The 22,495-nt window shown below is 39.0% G+C and overlaps 1 protein-coding gene across 1 annotated transcript in view; it reads left to right on the top strand.

Moving 5' to 3' along the window:
• The window catches only part of CNTN5 (contactin 5), a 1,344,835-nt gene that overhangs the window by 954,267 nt on the left and 368,073 nt on the right, over positions 1-22,495 (top strand). The window lies entirely within an intron of this gene.

Here is a 22,495-nt window from a genome sequence, read left to right on the forward strand (position 1 = left end):
CCTCCTTTAGGATATCAATACTACATTGGGATATTGGATTACTTTCATCAATATTACCAAAAATCAAATTTAAAGGGTATGGTTAGAGATGATCCTTACAGAAGCAATCAATATTAGTTCCTTCCCAGTTTCATTGAAATAAATGTCATGAAGGATATTCTTCTCATTTCTACAAAAAGGAAAGAATCCATCAAATTTATGAAACTAGGAAGAGTGTATGGAGTAACCCACATAAGTAAAATTGGGGTTATGGTGATCTTTCGGAATGACAGAATTCATCTATAGGGAATGTAAGGTTGCCTGCTACATAGTGTGTTAATTATCTGTCAAATTATCTGTCCAGAGAATACAGAGACTAATTTTCTTAATAATTAGTAGAGTCTACTTAATATTATAGCATGCTTTTTTCTTTAAATGTAGATTTTCCTTTACAATGTCAGAGTGTTACAAATACTGGTTAAAGGGAAAGAAAAATATGCTGAATCGAGAATTTTAAAGAGTATTTACATCATCCACTTGTTTAATAAATAAATGAAAGCCAACATAAGGAAATATTTTACTGTCATCCTAACATCATGATGATCAAATACACATAGTACAAATTTTACAGATGGGCGACTTGCAGATGATTCATGTGTATAAATAGCTGCCCTTTCACAAGTCGGCCATTGCTGCCGGCCCTTCTGATTTTGCCTTTGTTTAAATAAAAGACATAGTCTCAAGAAGCTTTTAGAGAATTGGACATTTAGAGGCAAAGGAAGAAAAGTTTTTTTTAAAAAAACCTAAGAACAATTTTGGAGCTTTAAGGTTTAATGGGAGTTCACCCCTAGCAGCAGCATGCTCTGTATGTTAGACATGGAGACATTGGATATTATTTTGGAACTTTAAATTTTAATGACTGGCTGGCTGGTTTTCGGACTTGCATGGGGCCTGTAGCCCCTTGGTTTTGGCGAATTTCTCCCTTTTGGAAACCAAACATTTACCCAATGTTTGTACCACCATTGTGAGCTCTAAGCTCAGAAATGGATTTTAAGGTAGTTTTGGCTAAATGCGGCAGACACATTGAATTAGCCCATTCTCACACTGCTATAAAGAAGTACCTGAGACTAGGTAATTTATAAAGAAAAGAGATTTAACTGACTCATAGTTTCACATGACTGGGGATGCCTTGGGAAACTTAAAATTATGGCAGAAGGTGAAGGAAAAGTAAGGCATATCTTACATGGCAGCAAGAGAGAGAGATCGTGAGGTGGGAAAAGCCACACCTTTATAATACCAGATCTAATGAGAACTCTACCACCCCGCTGATCCAATCACCTCCTACTAGGCCCCACCTTCCACACATGGGGATTGCAATTTGAGATTAGATTTGGATGGGGACACAGAGCCAAACCATATCATTCTACCGTGGCCCCTCTCAAATCTCATGTCCTTCCACGTTTCAAAACCAATCATGCTTTCCTAACCCATCATGGTTTCCCCAAAGTCTTAACTTACTCCAACATTAACTCAAAAGTCCAGTCCAAAGTCTTATCTGATACAAGGCAAGACTTTTCCACCTAGGAGCCTGTAAAATAAAAAACAAGTTAGTTACTTCAAAGTTATAATGTGGGTGTAGGCATTGGATAAATGCTCCCATTCCAAAAGGAAGAGATTGGTCATAACCAAGGGGCTATAGGCCTCATGCAAGTCCAAAAACCAACCAGAGGGTCATTAAATCTTAAAGGTGCAAAGTAATCTCTATTGAGTCCATGTCTCACATCCCAGCCATGCTGATGCAATGGGTGGAGACCAAAGCCTTTGGCAACTCTGTCCCTTTGTCTCTGCAGGATACAACCCTCTTGGCTGCTTTCACAGGCTGGCATTAAGTACTTGCAGCTTTTCCAATCACATGGTGCAAACTCTTGGTGGATCTAGCATTCTGGGGTGTGGAGGATGGCGGCCCTCATCTCACAGCTCCATTAGGCAGTATCCCAGTGGGGACTCTGAGTGGGGGTTCCAACCCCACATTTCCCCTTTGCATTGCCCTAGTAGAGACTTTCTATGAGGTCTCCACCCCCACATCAGATATCTGCTTGGACTTCCAGGCATTTCTAAGCCACCTCTGAAATCTAGGCAGAGGTTCACAAACCTCAACTGTTGTATTCTGCAGACTTACAGGCCCAATGCCATGTGGAAACCACTAAAGCTTGGGCCTTTCACTCTCTGAAGCAATGGCTTGAGCTATATCTTAGCCCCTTTTAGCCATGGCTGGAGCTGGAACAGCTGGGATACAGAGTGCCATGTCCCGAGGCTGCACAGTGCAGCTGGCCACCAGGCATGGCCTATGAAACTATTTTTCCTTCTTAGCTCTGTTATGGGACAGGCTGTTGCAAAGACCTGTAACGTGCCCTGGAAACACTTTCCACATTGTCTTGGCTATTAACAGTCAGCTCCTACTTATGCAAATTTCTGCAGCTGGCTTGAATTTCTTCCCAGAAAAGGGTTTTTTCTTTTGTACCTCATGGTCAGGCTGCAAATTTTCCAAGCTTTTATTTTCTGCTTCCCTTTTAAACATAAGCTTGAATTTCAGACCATTTCTTTGTAAACTCATATGACTGTCCACTTTTAAAAACAGCCAGGTCACATCTTGAAAGCTTTGCTGCATAGAAATTTTTTCCACCAGCTATTCTAAATAATTTATCTCAAGTTCATAGTTCTGCATATCTCTAGGGTGGAGGCAAAATACCACCAGTCTCCTTGCTAAAATAGAGCCTGAGTGACCTTTGCAACAGTTCTCAATAAGTTTCTCAACTCTGTCTGAGACAACCTCAGCTTTGACTTTATTGTCCATATCACTATCAGCATTTTGACCAAAGCCATTCAAGTCTCCAGGAAGTTTTAAACTTTCTCACATTTTCCTGTCTTCTTTTGAGCCCTCCAGACTGTTCCAACATCTGCCCATTACTCAGTTCGAAGTCACTTCTGCATTTTCAGGTATCTTTATAGCAATATCCTACTCCTGGTACAAATTTTTGTGTTAGTTCATTTTCATACTGCTGTGAAGAGCTACCTGAGACTTGGTAATTTATAAATAAAAGAGGTTTAATTGACTGACAGTTCTGCATGGCTGGGAAGGCCTCAGGAAACTTAAAATCATGGCGGAATGCAAACGAGAAGCAAGGCATGTCTTACATGGTGGCAGGGGAGAGAGAGAGTGATGGTGGAAATGCCACACCTTTAAACCATCAAATCTTGTTAGAACTCTATCATGAGACAACACTAGGGGGATGGTGGTAAATCATAAGAAACCACCACCATGATCCAGTTACCTTTCATGAGGCCCCACCTTCAACATGTGGGTATGATAATTCCAGATAAGATTTGGGTGGGGGCGCAGAGCAAAACCATATCACACATTATCAAAGATCTCTAGCTCCCCAAGACATAACAAATACACTAGTCAGGCTAAAATTCCACTAGTTAAATTGTTGTTTAGGTGAATAAGAATTATGTTATCGAAAATAAGATTTGACAATGAGAATTTCAGTGCAGTAATTTCACTTTACTGTATATTGGTTGAATTACACTCATGTGCTGCATAGCAATGTTTGAGTCAGTGATGGATCATATATATGACAGTGGTCTCATGACATTATATTGAAACTGAGAATTCCAATTGCTTAGTGACTTTTCAGTGTAACCTGTATAGGCTAGGCTAATTTGTGTGCTTGTGTCTTTATTTTTAACAAAAGAATTGCAAAAGACAATAAAAATTTTAAAGATGAGAAAGAGCTTATAGAATAAAGATCTAAAGAAAGAAATTTTTTTATAGCCGGACAATACACTTGTGTTTTAAGCTGTGTCATTATGAAAGAGTCACTAAGTTGAAAATAATGTTTATAAAGAATGTTACAGTAAACTAAGATTCATTTATTATTAAAGAACAAAATATATTTGTGATTAACTTAGTATAGCTTAAGTGTACAGTGTTTTTAAAGTCTACCGTAGTGTACTGTAGTGTCCTAGGCTTCACATTCACTCACCAGTCACTCACTGGCTCACCCAGAGCAACATCCAGTCCTGCAAATGCTATTTGTAGTAAATGCCCTGTATAGGTGTACCATTGTTATCTATATCATATTTTATCATACCTTTTCTGTGTTTAGATACACAAACACCATTGTATTACATTTATCTACAATATTCAGTAGGGTAACATGCTGTGCAGGTTTGTAGCCTAGGAACAATAGGGTATACCACATAGCCGAGGTGTGTAGGAAGCTATATCATCTAGGTTATTTTAAGTACCCTCTGATGTTATAACAACAACAAAATTGCTTAATGTTGCATTAATCCTCATCATTAAGTGATGCATGACTGCTTACTTTATGGCATTTAACACTGTACTGAGACAGCTTCCCAAAGAGTAAAGGAAGTTGGTTTATATGGGAAGAGAGGTGGGATAGAATTGTGACGATCATCATAAGAGGGCTTTGGCATCATTTAAAGAAATCTATTTGTGTTTTTCAGTGAGGTCAGGCAGAAGGCTTTTGAGGCAGGCTTAATTAGGTTGTAATCCCAGTTCTGCCCCATTTAAACTACGTGACCCACTGTCTCTAAACTTTAGATTCTTGATGCACATGACACTGTTTCTATCTGCCTTTGAAATTGATGTAAAGATTAGAAAATTATAAATGTAAAGAATCTGGCATGCACAGAGTTTTGTTTCATTTGTTTTTTTTCTTTTGGTGCTGGGGATTCAAGAACGGCATGCCCTTTGACTCTCGAGGAACTCATGATCTAGTAGGGGAGATAGACAAGTTAATGATCCTGTCAAAACAAGTTATGGCACAATGTGCCAAGAGTAAAGAGGTATCATATTTCAGATGTGCAAATAGAACAGGAACTGAACTCCACAGGGCCCTTAGAAGCATTTGCACAGAGAAGTTGACATTTGAGTACAGTGTTGATGAAAGAAAAAGAGTTTGTCAATTGCCCCAATTCTGGGCTGGCATTGCAGAGGGAGGAACATACAAATGTACTGGGGAAGAAAAGTAAATAAAAAAGAAGTGGAACATCCCCAAACCAAAAACCAAACCCACTTTCATCTTTCATGTTTTTGTGTGAGGCAAACTTCTGTGAAAGACACATGTGTATGGAGGGGAGGTAGTTTATTTTTTCTTCTCTTCTTTACCATAAGGTCCTTGCTCCTGTGCCCTACTACCCAAATAACTATGTTAGTGGTATGAACTGAGTTTTTCATGGTACAAGTTAATAGTTCATAACTTAGTTATGAACTAAGTTTTATTTTGTATGTTAAGTAGCAACCCAACCACTACTTACAATATTCTGTAGAAAAATGTCTTTGGATCCAAAGCGCTGATTTACTGCAGAATACATGGAATGCAGTTCATTCATTATTTATCAGTGTGTTGAAGAGTATGGACTCTGAAGTCGGACTTCCTGAATTCAAATCCTGGCTCTGGCATCAAAGAGCCATGTGACTTTAGGTAACTCTTCGACTTCCCTGAGTCAGACCAATTCAAAGGGTTATGAGGATTAGAGGTGTCATAGCTAAAGGAGTTACAAGGGTACCTGATACATAGTAAACCCCATGTAAGTATTGGGTATTATTCACCATTAGTCTTGTAACAATGATTAGTGCATGACCTGAAACATAATGCTAGGCCTCTAACTGTCATTTTAGGTATTAATTTCTTTCTGGAACTTTAGAAATTTGTTGAAAAGGTTACTTTAATGTAAGGGAGAAGTGGATTCCAGCCAACAAAAATCAAATTACCAGCTATTTAAAAATCCAGTTACCAGCTATATTTTAAAAATCATAACACAACTAGAAACAACAAGACTTTATAGATTATATTAGAATGTATAATGAAATTGCTTGCTTCCTGAAACCTTGATGTTACTAAACTTATTTAAGCCTGGGAAACCAGCAAATTTGTTGAACTGAGATAGGACAATTTGTACCTCAAGCAAATAGATTTCCAAAGACTTTTCAGGGTTAGATTCAATATTTGTGTAACCAGTGTATTAGCAATGAATAGTTACTATGGGTACAGTCCTGCTTCTGAGATTCTTCTGAAAGCATTTACTCACACACAAACAGAACTAGGACAATTTGCAAAGGAGGGTACCTTCCATTATAAATACTCTGATTACTTCTTTTTTGAAGAAAAAGTACATATTTTGCAGTCCATTAAATAGCAGTTCCTAGTTGCTGTTGCCTTTTAATATGAATATAGTCAATACTTATATGTATTTGATGGTAAGATCCTTTTTGTTTTTTACTTCAGCTTAATATTTGATAATATGTTCACCCTAAAAGGATAATAAGGAAACTGATTAATTTAGTCTTATTATATATTGCCAAGACAAAATTGATTGTTTTGTGAAAGTGAAGACTGGCAAAAACAAGTACATTGTGATTTATTCATCATCATTAACAGGCTTAAGATAGAATTTCATGTTATCATTGTCAAAGACCTAAAATAAATACTTTTAATGATTAAAAGATGAACAGAAAAACCATATATTAAAGGGTTAATCTATTTTTAAAATAACTTTTTTGTCATATACACATGAATACAATTATATAGAATCAAAAATTGATAATTTAATCTACCTGTATTAGTTAGGGTTTTATAGAGAGAAAGAACCAACAGGATATGTATATAGGTATATGAGAGGGAATTGATTAGGGAAATTGATTCATGTGATGATGGAAGCTGAGAAGTCCCGTGACAAACCGTCTGCAAGCTAAAGACCCTGGGATGCTCATGGTGTGGCTTGATCCAAGTCCAAAGGCCTCAGAACCCAGGAAACTGATGGTGTAACTCCTAGTCTGAGACCACAGGTCTCATAACCCAGGGGGACCACTGTTGTAAGCTATGGAGTCCAAAGGCCAGGAGGCCTGGAGCTCTGGTGTCCAAAGACAGTGTAGGAGAAATGTATTTCATTTCCTGGAAGTAGACAGACACTGCCTCCCGGGTTCACACCATTCTCCTGCCTTTCGTCTGTTTCTTTTCTCTCTGAGCTCCAAGCCAATTGAATGGTGCCTGCCAACACTGAGGGTGGATCTTTCCCACCTAGTCCACTGAGATTCACATGCTAGTTTCATCTGGAAACACCCTCACAAACACACACCAAAATAATGCTTTACCAGATTCCTTGATATTGCTTAATGTATCCAGTCAAGTTGACACAACTAAGATTAACCGTCATACTCCCCAACTGATATTGAAAACTGAAAATTCTTATGAGGAATTGGTGAAAATCCTAGAAGTTTTGTGATATCTTTCTGGTCCTGAGTAATGATAAATTCTTTAATGTATTTGAGGATTGGTCATCATTCTATGCCGTAAGTGTAATCAAGGCTCAAAAACTAGCTCTTATTGCTCTGCTTATAGCAGAGTAGAATTATCTATATGCAAATAACTTACCATGATCAGCGCCCGTATCAGCCAAAATTAAGCGTAAGATGTGCCTATAGTTAACAATAAATTATCTCATTAGAGAAATGAAAAGGCAGTCATGCAACTTTACTAAGTAGATAGGAAAACTGTAAATAGTAAATGCCTAGGAGTTTGTAGAATGGATCTGTCAATGTAATTATATGCAAGTAAACATAATTACTGTGGTTATAGAACATATTCTTGAGGAAAACGAATGTGATCTAGCCTTGTTAATGGAGAATACTTGAGTGCATATATAAGCTGATAACATCAATGAATGACTAATGAACTTCAAACAAATAACTAAAGCTATTTAGAAGATAGTCGAAAGAGAGCATGGGCTTATGGTGGTCAAGTGGAAACTAAGATTGAAGAATTAGCATTGGGGCAGGTTTTCAAAGACTTGTATACAAAAATAAAGAGCTTGAATATCATCAATAAGGCAACAGGGAACCACTAATGTTATAAGAAAGAAAAATAAATGATAAAAATTCTGTTTTAGAAGATAAATATGGAGTCAAAGTACAGAATGGATTGGGGTAAAAAGACAGCCGACAGGAGACTGAGTCCACCAGTGATCAAGGAAAAGGTAGTAAAGGTTTTAATTAGAATTACATCTATGGAAAGAAAAAAGCAACATGCACAAGAAATACTGAAAAGAGTACAGGTATTATGAAATCACAGTTTGCTCTTGAAACACACTTAAACTTAAAACTAAGGAAAATCTGTTCTGATCAGAAAAGATCCAAGACAAGTCAATTGTTTTTTGTTTTGTTTTGTTTTGTTTTTTGTTTTTGTTTTGTTTTGTTTAGAGATGGAGGCTCGCTCTGTCGCCCAGGCTAGAGTGCAGTTGCAGTGGCACGATCTTGGCTCACTGAAAGCTCTGCCTCCTGGGTTCACACCATTCTCCTGCCTCAGCCTGCTGAGTAGCTGGGAGTACAGGTGCCCACCACCACACCTGGTTAATTTTTTTGTATTTTTAGTAGATACGGAGTTTCACCTTGTTAATCAGGATGGTCTCAATCTCCTGACCTCATAATCTGCCCTCCTCAGCCTCCCAAAGTGCTGAGATTACAGGCATGAAAATTTTAATAGAGAAATGAGGTCAAGTAGTCAATGAGAGAAACCTGTGGACCATGGAGGGCCCCAAGAGTGACAGGTAGCCAGATAAAAGTTAATAAATCGATGATCAGTCACAGCAGGTGAAAAGAATAAACTTCATTTCTTCACTCTTAGAAACTACAATGCAACGAAAGAGATAGACACGTAAACAACATTAAAATGCAATGAGATATGTACTAAGATGATGATTTGAACATGGTACTGTGAGAACAAAGAATAGAGTCAGTATAATTATTCTAAAGATGGAGAGATTAATTTGAGTATGGTTTTAAAAACTGAATTATAGTTTATTAAATAGAGAAAGGCTTTAAAAATTACAGGGAAAGGCAAAAATATGTGACTATAAAGTGACATGGTTAGTTTATGGAATGAAGAAAAGTGTTGTGTAGCTACAGTGAGATTTGTGAGGAGAGGGATCAGTAAGTATAGGAATGACAAGAGAAGTGAAATCCAAATTTTGATGGGCTTGAATGCAATACTAGAGGATTCAAATTTTGTCTTAAAACATTATTGAGTAAACAGTCCTTTAATTAGTGTTGAAAAGACTTGTTATTTGTGTTGTTTGCTGTCTCTTTCTGCTTGCTTACTTGCTTTCAGCACAATAACTGTACTACTAGTAGTAGAAGAGATGAACAGATTAAAGGGTTGATGTGAAGTCCTGCAAGGACTTTTGGAGAAAGAAATTCATTCACAATATGCTACCATTTCATTCTGTTGAGTAATGAAGGCCAAATAGATATGATATCAGAAAAGTTGTTATAGTATGATGAGCAGGTAAAGTTAAGAAAAATACAGTTGTACAGAAAGATGTGTTTGTATATATCGGCCTGGGAGTTCAAAGGATAAGTTAGGAAGGCATCAGAAAAAAAGAAAGACTAAAGGGAAATTAGCAGTAGAGTGGGCCAGATAAGAGCATTCAGATTTGATGATGGTTGTGACCAGTAAGATAATTTAAGTAACTGTATTACAAGGCATAATATAATTGATATCATAAGAAATGAACAACTATGGGCAGTCGAGCATGGTGGCTGACACCTGTTACACCAGCACTTTGGGAGGATGAGGCAGGCAGATCACTTGAGACCAGCAGTTCAAGACCAGCCTGGCTAACCCGGTGAAACCCCGTTTCTACTAAAAATACACGCAAAATTTTTTTTAGCTGGGCATGGTGGTGCATGCCTGCAGTCCTAGCTACTTGGAAGATGGAGGTGGGAGAATTGCTTGAACCGAGGAGGTGGAAGTTTCAGTGAGCCAAGATTCTGCACTGCACTCCCACCTGGGTGAAAGAGCTAGACAGAGAGAGAGAGGAGAGAGGAGAGAGGAGAGAGAGAGAGAGAAAGAAAAGAAAGGGGAGGGGAGGGAAGGAAGTAATGGGAAAGGAAAGAAAGTAAAGAAAGGAAAAAAAAAAAGGAAAAAGAGAGAAAGCACGATGGGGAATCAGCAGTAAGGCACAAGATTTCTTGCTGGAGGAATGATAGAAGGTTGTTTTCTGTTGTGATGATGGTGACGTTTTTTTTGTTTTTGTTTCTTCTCCTTTTGGTGGGGTTTTGGGGGTGGGGGTTGGCTTTGGGTTTTTAATGAAGGAACTATTTTTGTGTTCCTTTTAAATGTTTTTATAAGATACAATTTGAAGTGAAACATAAATAAATTGAATTTTACTGTGCATATGATCTTATTGAGATTTTTTTTATTATTATTATACTTTAAGTTTTAGGGTACATGTGCATAACGTGCAGGTTTGTTACATATGTATACTTGTGCCATGTTGGTGTGCTGCACCCATCAACTCGTCAGCACCCATCAATTCATCATTTATATCAGGTATAACTCCCAATGCAATCCCTCCCTCCTCCCCCCTCCCCATGATAGGCCCCGATGTGTGATGTTCCCCTTCCCGAGTCCAAGTGATCTCATTGTTCAGTTCCCACCTATGAGTGACAATATGCGGTGTTTGGTATTCTGTTCTTGTGATAGTTTGCTAAGAATGATGGTTTCCAGCTGCATCCATGTCCCTACAAAGGATGGAAACTCATCCTTTTTCATGGCTGCATAGTATTCCATGGTGTATATGTGCCACATTTTCTTAATCCAGTCTGTCACAGATGGACATTTGGGTTGATTCCAAGTCTTTGCTATTGTGAATAGTGCCGCAATAAACATACGTGTGCATGTGTCTTTATAGCAGCATGATTTATAATCCTTTGGGGATATACCCAGTAGTGGGATGGCTGGGTCATAAGGTAATTCTAGTTCTAGATCCTTGAGGAATCGCCATACTGTTTTCCATAATGGTTGGACTACTTTACAATCCCACCAACAGTGTAAAAGTGTTCCTATTTCTACACACTCTCTCCAACACCTGTTGTTTCCTGACTTTTTAATGATTGCCATTCTCACTGGTGTGAGATGGTATCTCATTGTGGTTTTGATTTGCATTTCTCTGATGGCGAGTGATGATGAGCATTTCTTCATGTGTCTGTTGGCTGTATGAATGTCTTATTTTGAGAAATGTCTGTTCATATACTTTGCCCACTTTTTGATAGGGTTGTTTTTTTCTTGTATATTTGTTTGAGTTCTTTGTAGGTTCTGGATATTACCCCTTTGTCACATGAGTAGATTGAAAAAATTTTCTCCCATTCTGTAGGTTGCCTGTTCACTCTGATGGTAGTTTCTTTTGCTGTGCAGAAGCTCTTAAGTTTAATGAGATCCCATTTGTCAATTTTGGCTTTTGCTGCCGTTACTTTTGGTGTTTTAGATATGAAGTCCTTGCCCATGCCTCTGTCCTGAATGGTATTTCCTAGGTTTTCTTCTAGGGTTTTTATGGTATTAGGTCTAACATTTAAGTCTCTAATCCATCTTGAATTAATCTTCGTATAATGAGTAAGGAAAGGATCCAGTTTCAGCTTTCTACTTATGGCTAGCCAATTTTCCCAGCACCATTTATTAAATAGGGAATCCTTTCCCCAATTCTTGTTTCTCTCAGGTTTGTCAAAGATCAGATGGCTGTAGATGTGTGGTATTATTTCTGAGGACTCTGTTCTGTTCCATTGGTCTATATCTCTGTTTTGGTACCAGTACCATGCTGTTTTGGTTACTGTAGCCTTGTGGTATAGTTTGAAGTCAGGTAACGTGATGCCTCCAGCTTTGTCCTTTTGACTTAGGATTGTCTTGGCAATGCGGGCTCTTTTTTGGTTCCATATGAACTCTAAAGCAGTTTTATCCAATTCTATGAAGAAACTCATTGGTAGCTTGATGGGGATAGCATTGAATCTATAAATAACGTTGGGCAGTATGGCCATTTTCACGATATTGATTCTTCCTATCCATGAGCATGGTATGCTCTTCCATTTGTTTGTGTCCTCTTTTATTTCACTGAGCAGTGGTTTGTAGTTCTCCTTGAAGAGGTCCTTTACATCCCTTGTAAGTTGGATTCCTAGTTATTTTATTCTCTTTGAAGCAATTGTGAATGGAAGTTCATTCCTGATTTGGATCTCTGTTTGTCTGTTACTGGTGGATAAGAATGCTTGTGATTTTTGCACATTAATTTTGTATCCTGAGACTTTGCTGAAGTCGCTTATCAGCTTAAGGAGATTTTGGGCTGAGACGATGGGGTTTTCTAAATATACAATCATGTCATCTGCAAACAGGGACAATTTGACTTCTCTTTTCCTAACTGGATACCCTTGATTTCTTTCTCTTGCCTGATTGCCCTAGCCAGAACTTCCAACACTATGTTGAATAGGAGTGGTGAGAGAGGGCATCCCTGTCTTGTGCCAGTTTTCAAAGGGAATTTTTCCAGTTTTTGCCCATTCAGTATGATATTAGCTGTGGGTTTGTCATAAATAGCTCTTATTATTTTGAGGTACGTTCCATCAATACCGAATTTATTGAGCGTTTTTAGCATGAAGGGCTGTTGAATTTTGTCAAAAGCCTTTTCTGCATCGATTGAGATAATCATGTGGTTCCTGTCTTTGGTTCTGTTTATATGCTGGATTACGTTTATTGATTTGCGAATGTTGAACCAGCCTTGCATCCCAGGGATGAAGCCCACTTGATCATGGTGGATAAGCTTTTTGATGTGCTGTTGAATCCGGTTTGCCAGTATTTTATTGAGGATTTTTGCATCGAAGTTTATCAGGGATGTTGGTCTAAAATTCTCTTTTTTTTGTTGTGTCTCTGCCAGGCTTTGGTATCAGGATGATGTTGGCCTCATAAAATGAGTTAGGGAGGATTCCCTCTTTTTCTATTGATTGGAATAGTTTCAGAAGGAATGGTACCAGCTCCTCCTTGTACCTCTGGTAGAATTCAGCTGTGAATCCATCTGGTCCTGGACATTTTTTGGTTGGTAGGCTATTAATTATTGCCTCAATTTCAGAGCCTGCTATTGGTCTATTCAGGGATTCAACTTCTTCCTGGTTTAGTCTTGGGAGAGTGGAAGTGTCCAGGAAATTATCCATTTCTTCTAGATTTCTAGTTGATTTGCATAGAGGTGTTTATAGTATTCTCTGATGGTAGTTTGTATTTCTGTGGGGTCCGTGGTGATATCCCCTTTATCATTTTTATTGCGTCTATTTGATTCCTCTCTCTTTTCTTCTTATTAGTCTGCTGCGGTCTGTCAATTTTGTTGATCTTTCAAAAAACCAACTCCTGGATTCATTGATTTTTTGGAGGGTTTTTGTGTCTCCATCTCCTTCAGTTCTGCTCTGATCTTAGTTATTTCTTGCCTTCTGCTAGCTTTTGAATGTGTTTGCTCTTGTCTCTCTAGTTCTTTTAACTGTGATGTTAGAGTGTCAATTTGAGATCTTTCCAGCTTTCTCTTGTGGGCATTTAGTGCTATAAATTTCCCTCTACACACTGCTTTAAATGTGTCCGAGAGATTCTGGTATGTTGTGTCTTTGTACTCATTGGTTTCAAAGAACATCTTTATTTCTGCCTTCATTTCGTTATGTACCCAGTAGTCATTCAGGAGCAGGTTGTTCAGTTCCATGTAGTTGAGCGGTTTTGATTGAGTTTTTTAGTCCTCAGTTCTAGTTTGATTGCACTGTGGTCTGAGAGACAGTTGTTATAATTTCTGTTCTTTTACATTGCTGAGTGCTTTACTTCCAATTATGTGGTCAATTTGGAATAAGTGCGATGTGGTGCTGAGAAGAATGTATATTCTGTTGATTTGGGATGGAGAGTTCTATAGATGTCTATTAGATCCGCTTGGTGCAGAGATGAGTTCAATTCCTGGATATCCTTGTTAACTTCTGTCTCGTTGATCTGTCTAATGTTGACAGTGGAGTGTTGAAGTCTCCCATTATTATGTATGGGAGTCTAAGTCTCTTTGTAGGTCTCTAAGGACTTGCTTTATGAATCTGGGTGCTCCTGTATTGGGTGCATAGATATTTAGGAGAGTTAGCTCTTCCTGTTGAATTGATCCCTTTACCATTATGTAATGGCCTTCTTTGTCTCTTTTGATCTTTGATGGTTTAAAGTCTGTTTTATCAGAGACTAGGATTGCAACCCCTGCTTTTTTTTGTTCTCCATTTGCTTGGTAGATCTTCCTCCATCCCTTTATTTTGAGCCTATGTATGTCTCTGCATGTGAGATGGGTCTCCTGAATACAGCAGACTGATGGGTCTTGACTCTTTATCCAGTTTGCCAGTCTGTGTCTTTTAATTGGAGCATTTAGTCCATTGACATTAAGGTTAATATTGTTATGTGTGAACTTGATCCTGTCATTATGATATTAACTGGTTTGTTGCTCGTTAGTTGATGCAGTTTCTTCCTAGCCTCGATGGTCTTTACATTTTGGCATGTTTTTGCAATGGCTATACCGGTTGTTCCTTTCCATGTTTAGGGCTTCCTTCAGGGTCTCTTGTAAGGCAGGCCTGGTGGTGACAAAATCTCTAAGCATTTGCTTATCTGTAAAGGATTTTATTTCTCCTTCACTGATGAAACTTAGTTTGGCTGGATATGAAATTCTGGGTTGAAAATTTTTCTTTAAGAACGTTGAATATTGGCCCCCACTCTCTTCTGGCTTGTGGAGAGTTTCTGCCGAGAGATCTGCTGTTAGTCTGATGGGCTTCCCTTTGTGGGTAACCCGACCTTTCTCTCTGGCTGCCTTAAGATTTTTTCCTTCATTTCAACTTTGGTGAATCTGGCAATTATGTGTCTTGGAGTGCTCTCTGGAGGAGTATCTTTGTGGTGTTCTCTGTATTTCCTGAATTTGAATGTTGGCCTGACCTACCAGGTTGGGGAAGATCTCCTGGATGATATCCTGAAGAGTGTTTTCCAACTTGGTTCCATTTCCCCTCACTTTCAGGCACCCCAATCAGATGTAGATTTGGTCTTTTACATAATCCCATACTTCTTGCAGGCTTTGTTCATTTTTTTCTTCTTTTTCTTTTTGGTTTCTCTTCTCGCTTCATTTCATTCATTTGATCCTCAATCGCTGATACTCTTTCTTCCAGTGATCGAGTCGGTTACTGAAGCTTGTGCATTTGTCACGTATTTCTCATGTCATGGTTTTCATCTCTGTCATTTCGTTTATGATCTTCTCTGCATTAAGTAGTCTAGCTGTCAATTCTTCCACTCTTTTTTCAAGATTTTTAGTTTATTTCCGCTGGGTACGTAATTCCTCCTTTAGTTCTGAGAGGTTTGATGGACTGAAGCCTTCTTCTCTCATCTCGTCAAAGTCATTCTCTGACCAGCTTTGATCCGTTGCTGGCGATGGGCTGTGCTCCTTTGCAGGGGGAGATGCGCTCTTATTTTTTGAATTTCCAGCTTTTCTGCCCTGCTTCTTCCCCATCTTTGTGGTTTTATCTGTCTCTGGTCTTTGATGATGGTGATGTACTGATGGGGTTTTGGTATAGTGTCCTTCCTGTTTGATAGTTTTCCGTCTGACAGTCAGAAGGACTGTCTGTTGGTCTGTTGGAGATTGCTTGAGGTCCACTCCAGACCCTGTTTGCCTGGTATCAGCAGCAGAGGTTGCCAAAGATAGAATATTGCTGAACAGCGAGTGTACCTGTCTGATTCTTCCTTTGGAAGTTTCCTCTCAGGGGTGACTCCACCCTGTGAGGTGTGGGTGTCAGACTGCCCCTAGTGGGGGATGTCTCCCAGCTAGGCTACTCAGGGGTCAGGGACCCACCTGAGCAAGCAGTCTGTGCGTTCTCAGATCTCAACCTCCGCGTTGGGAGATCCGTGGCTCTCCCCAAGCTGTCAGACAGAGTCGTTCGCGTCTGCACCGGCCCCCTGCTGCTCCCCTATTGGACCTCAGCTGTGGGCTGTCCCCGAGGTGGAGTCTACAGAGACAGGCAGGCTTCCTTGAGCTGCTGTGAGCTCCACCCAGTTCGAGCTTCCCAGCGGCTTTGTTTACCTACTTAAGCCTCAGCAATGGCGGGCGCCCCTCCCCCAGCCTCGCTGCTGCCTTGCGGATAGATCGCCGCAGACTGCTGTGTTAGCAGTGAGGGAGGCTCCGTGGGCGTGGGACCCTCCCGCCAGGTGTGGGATATATTCTCCTGGTGTGCCTGTTTCCTTAAAGCGCAGTATTGGGGTGGGAGTTACCCGATTTTCCAGGTGTTGTGTGTCTCAGTTCCCCTGGCTAGGAAAACGGATTTCCTTCCCCCTTGCGCTTCCAGTTGAGGCGATGCCTCGCCCTGCTTCAGCTCACGCTGGTCAGGCTGCAGCAGCTGACCGGCACCGATTGTCCGGCACTCCCTAGAGAGATGACCCCAGTACTTCAGTTGAAAATGCAGAAATCACCAGTCTTCTGTGTCACTCGCGCTGGGAGTTGGAGACTGGAGCTGTTCCTATTCGGCCATCTTGCTCCGCCCCCCCATGACTATTCTCTTTATGAATTCCCTACCAGCATAGTTGAGCTATTACATGTAGATTTTCTACTCATCAGTTATCTTAGCTTTATCATCTACTTCGAATATATTCTCCCTACCTTATAGATGGGGTGTGTGTGGGGGGTGTGTGTGTGTAAAAACAGCTTCCTCATAACTTAGGTGTGCCTTGAGTCACCTTAATATTATTTGTGCCTCACTGCCTCCTTTCAGTTTTGTTTGTCTGTTTGCTTGTTTGCAGAAAGGACTGTGGATAAGGTGATTTATTATTAATTTGTCTAATACATTGAGTAAAGTTCACCATATTTGTGAGATATATTTCTTTGTTTTTTAATGGCAAACTTAATCTGCTAGACTTAAATGTTACAGTGAACTGTATAGAAATCACAATATCTAGTTAAAGCACAATTGAAAAGAGCCAACTTTGATTGGGGTGCAAGAGTACCATAGAATTACTCGGAGATCTTCAAATAACTTAATTGTTGAAAATTTCACTGTTGAATTGAGGATCAATGTGTCATTTGGAATTGCTGTATTTTTATTTTTATTTAATTTTATTTTTAGTCAGTAGAGCCATTCTTCCATTATTACTGGGCCTAATTTGCTTTCAAAGAAGCGTTATTGGCTGTTGGAAGTATAATTCTAATTTGTTCAGTATTTGATTTGTCATTCTAAATCACATTCACATAGGTCTTGGCGGCAGGTCATAGAAATCAAAGTACCAACTTTTTTTATTGTTCTAATTATTCAAAAGGCTCCAATTCTTACACAAATAGACACATATGCACACTTCACAAAGTCAAATTAACCTTAAATTTTTTAAAAAAACCATAACCATTTTAAATTATGAACTTGTTGTACAATATTTGTTTCTGATTATATGTATGTAATTACAGAAAATTTTCAATCATTTTATGCATGGAAATTTATGAAAATAATAAACATCTACTTTTCTTAATAAACTTCATCTCGCTTAAAGTGAACATTTAACCCTTTGTTATCAAATTTTAAACGTTTTCTCTGTCTTTTGTGTGTGTGTCTGAGAATGGAGTCTCGCTCCACTGCCCAGGCTGGTGTACAGTGGCATGATCTTGGCTCACTGCAACCTCTGCCTCCTGGGTTCAAGCATTTCTCCTGCGTCAGTCTCCCAAGTATCTTGAACTACAGGTGCATGCCACCATGCCCAGCTAATTTTTTGTATTTTTAGTAGAGACAGAGTTTCACCATGTTAGCCAGGATGGTCTCAGTCTCCTGACCTCATGATCTGCCCGCCTCGGCCTCCCAAAGTGCTGGGATTACAGGCGTGAGCCACTGCACCCGGTCTCTAACATATTTCTTAATGCCAGATAAAATTCTTGTGTTTGGACATTCAAAACCTAGCAGAAGGCAAGAAATAACTAAGATCAGAGCAGAACTGAAGGAGATAGAGACACAAAAAACCCTCCAAAAAATCAATGAATCCAGGAGTTGGTTTTTGAAAAAATCAACAAAATTGACAGACCGCTAGCAAGACTAATAAAGAAGAGAAAAGAGAAGAATCAAATAGACGCAATAAAAAATGATAAAGGGGATATCACCACCGACCCCACAGAAATACAAACTACCATCAGAGAATACTATAAACACCGCTACGCAAATCAACTAGAAAATCTAGAAGAAATGGATAATTTCCTGGACACTTCCACTCTCCCAAGACTAAACCAGGAAGAAGTTGAATCCCTGAATAGACCAATAGCAGGCTCTGAAATTGAGGCAATAATTAATAGCCTACCAACCAAAAAAAGCCCAGGACCAGAAGGAGTCACAGCTGAATTCTACCAGAGGTACAAAGGAGGAGCTGGTACCATTCCTTCTGAAACTCTTCCAATCAATAGAAAAAGAGGGAATCCTCCCTAACTCATTTTATGAGGCCAACATCATCCTGATACCAAAGCCTGGCAGAGACACAACAAAAAAAGAGAATTTTAGACCAATATCCCTGATGAACTTCGATGCAAAAATCCTCAATAAAATACTGGCAAACCGGATTCAACAGCACATCAAAAAGCTTATCCACCATGATCAAGTGGGCTTCATCCCTGGGATGCAAGGCTGGTTCAACATTCGCAAATCAATAAATGTAATCCAGCATATAAACAGATCCAAAGACAGGAACCACATGATTATCTCAATCGATGCAGAAAAGGCTTTTGACAAAATTCAACAGCCCTTCATGCTAAAACGCTCAATAAATTCGGTATTGATGGAACGTACCTCAAAATAATAAGAGCTTTTTATGACAAACCCACAACCAATATCATACTGAATGGGCAAAAACTGGAAAAATTCCCTTTGAAAACTGGCACAAGACAGGGACGCCCTCTCTCACTACTCCTATTCAACATAGTGCTGAAAGTTCTGGCTAGGGCAATCAGGCAAGAGAAAGAAATCAAGGGTATCCAGTTAGGAAAAGAAGAAGTCAAATTGTCCCTGTTTGCAGATGACATGATTGTATATTTAGAAAACCCCATCGTCTCAGCCCAAAATCTCCTTAAGCTGATAAGCGACTTCAGCAAAGTCTCAGGATACAAAATTAATGTGCAAAAATCACAAGCATTCTTATCCACCAGTAACAGACAAACAGAGATCCAAATCAGGAATGAACCTCCATTCACAATTGCTTCAAAGAGAATAAAATACCTAGGAATCCAACTTACAAGGGATGTAAAGGACCTCTTCAAGGAGAACTACAAATCACTGCTCAGTGAAATAAAAGAGGACACAAACAAATGGAAGAGCATACCATGCTCATGGATAGGAAGAATCAATATCGTGAAAATGGCCATACTGCCCAAGGTTATTTATAGATTCAATGCCATCCCCATCAAGCTACCAATGAGTTTCTTCACAGAATTGGAAAAAACGGCTTTAAAGTTCATATAGAACCAAAAAAGAGCCCACATTGCCAAGACAATCCTAAGTCATAAGAACAAAGCTGGAGGCATCACGTTACCTAACTTCAAACTATACTACAAGGCTACAGTAACCAAAACAGCATGGTACTGGTACCACAACAGAGAAATAGACCAATGGAACAGAACAGAGTCCTCAGAAATAATACCACACATCTACAGCCATCTGATCTTTGACAAACCTGAGAGAAACAAGAAATGGGGAAAGGATTCCCTAATTAATAAATGGTGCTGGGAAAATTGGCTAGCCATAAGTAGAAAGCTGAAACTGGATCCTTTCCTTACTCCTTATACAAAGATTAATTCAAGATGGATTAGAGACTTAAATGTTAGACCTAATACCATAAAAACCCTAGAAGAAAACCTAGGTAATACCATTCAGGACATAGGCATGGGCAAGGACTTCATGTCTAAAACACCAAAAGCAATGGCAGCAAAAGCCATAATTGACAAATGGGATCTAATTAAACTAAAGAGCTTCTGCACAGCAAAAGAAACTACCATCAGAGTGAACAGGCAACCTACAGAATGGGAGAAAATGTTTGCAATCTTCTCATCTGACAAAGGGCTAATATCCAGAACCTACAAAGAACTCAAACAAATTTACAAGAAAAAAACAACCCCATCAAAAAGTGGGCAAAGTATATGAACAGACATTTCTCAAAATAAGACATTCATACAGCCAACAGACACATGAAAAAATGCTCATCATCACTGGTCATCAGAGAGATGCAAATCAAAACCACAATGAGATACCATCTCACACCAGTTAGAATGGCAATCATTGAAAAGTCAGGAAACAGCAGGTGCTGGATAGCATGTGGAGAAATAGGAACACTTTTACACTGTTGGTGGGATTGTAAACTAGTTCAACCATTATGGAAAACAGTATGGCAATTCCTCAAGGATCTAGAACTAGATGTACCATATGACCCAGACATCCCGCTACTGGGTATATCCCCAAAGGATTATAAATCATGCTGCTATAAAGACACATGCACACGTATGTTTATTGCGGCACTATTCACAATAGCAAAGACTTGGAATCAACCCAAATGTCCATCTGTGACAGACTGGATTAAGAAAATGTGGCACATATACACCATGGAATATATGCAGCCATCAAAAAGGATGAGTTTGCGTCCTTTGTAGGGACATGGATGCAGCTGGAAACCATCATTCTTAGCAAACTATCACAAGAACAGAAAACCAAACACCGCATGTTCTCACTCATAGGTGCGAACTGAACAATGAGATCACTTGGACTCGGGAAGGGGAACATCACACACCGGGGCCTATCATGGGGAGGGGGGAGGGGGGAGGGATTGCACTGGGAATTATACCTGATATAAATGATGAATTGATGGGTGCTGACGAGTTGATGGGTGCAGCACACCAACATGACACAAGTATACATATGTAACAAACCTGCACATTATGCACATGTACCCTAGAACTTAAAGTATAATAATAAATAAATAAATAAATAAATAAAAACTTTTGTGTTTGGAAAAATATATATAGTTGTTTTCTTCACGCCTTACATTTATAAGGTCTTTTTCTAAGTTATTGATGCACATGGAAGGAGCCCTCAAATGATGATGGAGAGATATGAATATATTTCTCTAAATCATAGTGGCAAGAACGGGATAAGAAAATAAGTCTTAAAATTTAGTAGTCAGAAGAAAGCAATTATAGTGTAAACCAGCCCTTTGATCAATTTATTCTTGATGCTTGGAAAGGGAAAATAAATTTATTGACTTCCCTTATTTTTAGAATATATATGTGTATGTGTGTGTGTATATATATGTATATATCTGTGTATACATGTGTGTGTGCAACTGAGAAACCCAACTTGGAATAACCAAAATAGGGAATTCATTGAATTTCATGAGAGAAGGGCAAGATGCTAAATCCCGGGTAGAGCTGACATGCAACCACCACTCTTTTTTTCATCTCTCCTCTATCTATATTGACTTAATTCTATCTTACTTGGCTTCTTTTCAATAGCAAATTACATCCCTCCATGTAGTGGAAGCTACAGTGACTGTCAGACATGCAGGGTTTTATTTTATTATTATTATTATCATTATTATTATTAATTACTTGCCACTTAAATACTCAAGCAAGTATTGAGACTCAGACTTCCTGGTCTCTAACTGAAAACTCTCAACCTCACCTGCACATTCATGAATCACTGTGAACAGGACAAAGGGATAATCAAACTGGCCAAGCTTGGATCAGGTGCCCATAGCAAGTTAATAACCACAGCCAGGAAGATATAACTTATTCAGGAATATAGTGGCTCCTATTCAACTCACATCATCATAGAATATGGAAGAAACATGTCTCAAATGAAGCAATGAAAAGATAGTTGATATTTTTAGAAGACAAGGAACAGATATGAAGTATGTTTAGCAAGGATGTTGAAGGCAAAAATGTAAATACACAGTATTTAGACATATGAAAATGATCAGCTAAGCTTTTCCAACTCATTAGTCCAGCCAAATTCTCAAGGTTTACTGTACAGGAGTTCTTAACTCTAGCAATGATTATTACTAAAAGTGTCAGGCAGAATGGCTATTTGAAATATGCAACAACAGGTATTTCACAGACATGGGCTGATCAGAACAAGACCTGCAGCCAGTCAGGAAAAACACTCAGCTCTGCTAGGTGTACCAGCATATAGAGGTTGAATATAATTAGCCTTAACACTGTGGAAGTTGCCACTGAATACAGTATGTTTGACAGCATGACTCTGCATGCCATTTTCAGACATTTTAGTCAAGTATACTCTAATCCTCAGAAGGACAAGTCACATGAGAAAAATCAGAGTAAAGAAAGGTCCATTTTTGACTTTTTTAATGTTCATAAAATCTCCTAGAGAAACTATCAAAATATGAAGTTCATAGCCCTACCTTCAAAAATATTCATCATCAGGCTTAGAGTTGAACTCTGTTGCCTGAAATTTTAGTAAGTTGTCCAGATGTTTCTGGTGTTTTGGCTCTCTGTTCTGTAATGCGCTTGGAGAAACACCGCTCTAAATTGCATTCCACTTAGGGAAAAGCACCCTAGCTCTTCAAAAGTAATTGGAATAAATAAGAAAATCAACAACCATAAAGACAAAGGAGAGTAA

Source organism: Trachypithecus francoisi, unplaced genomic scaffold (genome assembly GCF_009764315.1).
Source record: "Trachypithecus francoisi isolate TF-2019V2 unplaced genomic scaffold, Tfra_2.0 Lachesis_group8, whole genome shotgun sequence".
Classification (NCBI taxonomy): domain Eukaryota; kingdom Metazoa; phylum Chordata; class Mammalia; order Primates; family Cercopithecidae; genus Trachypithecus; species Trachypithecus francoisi.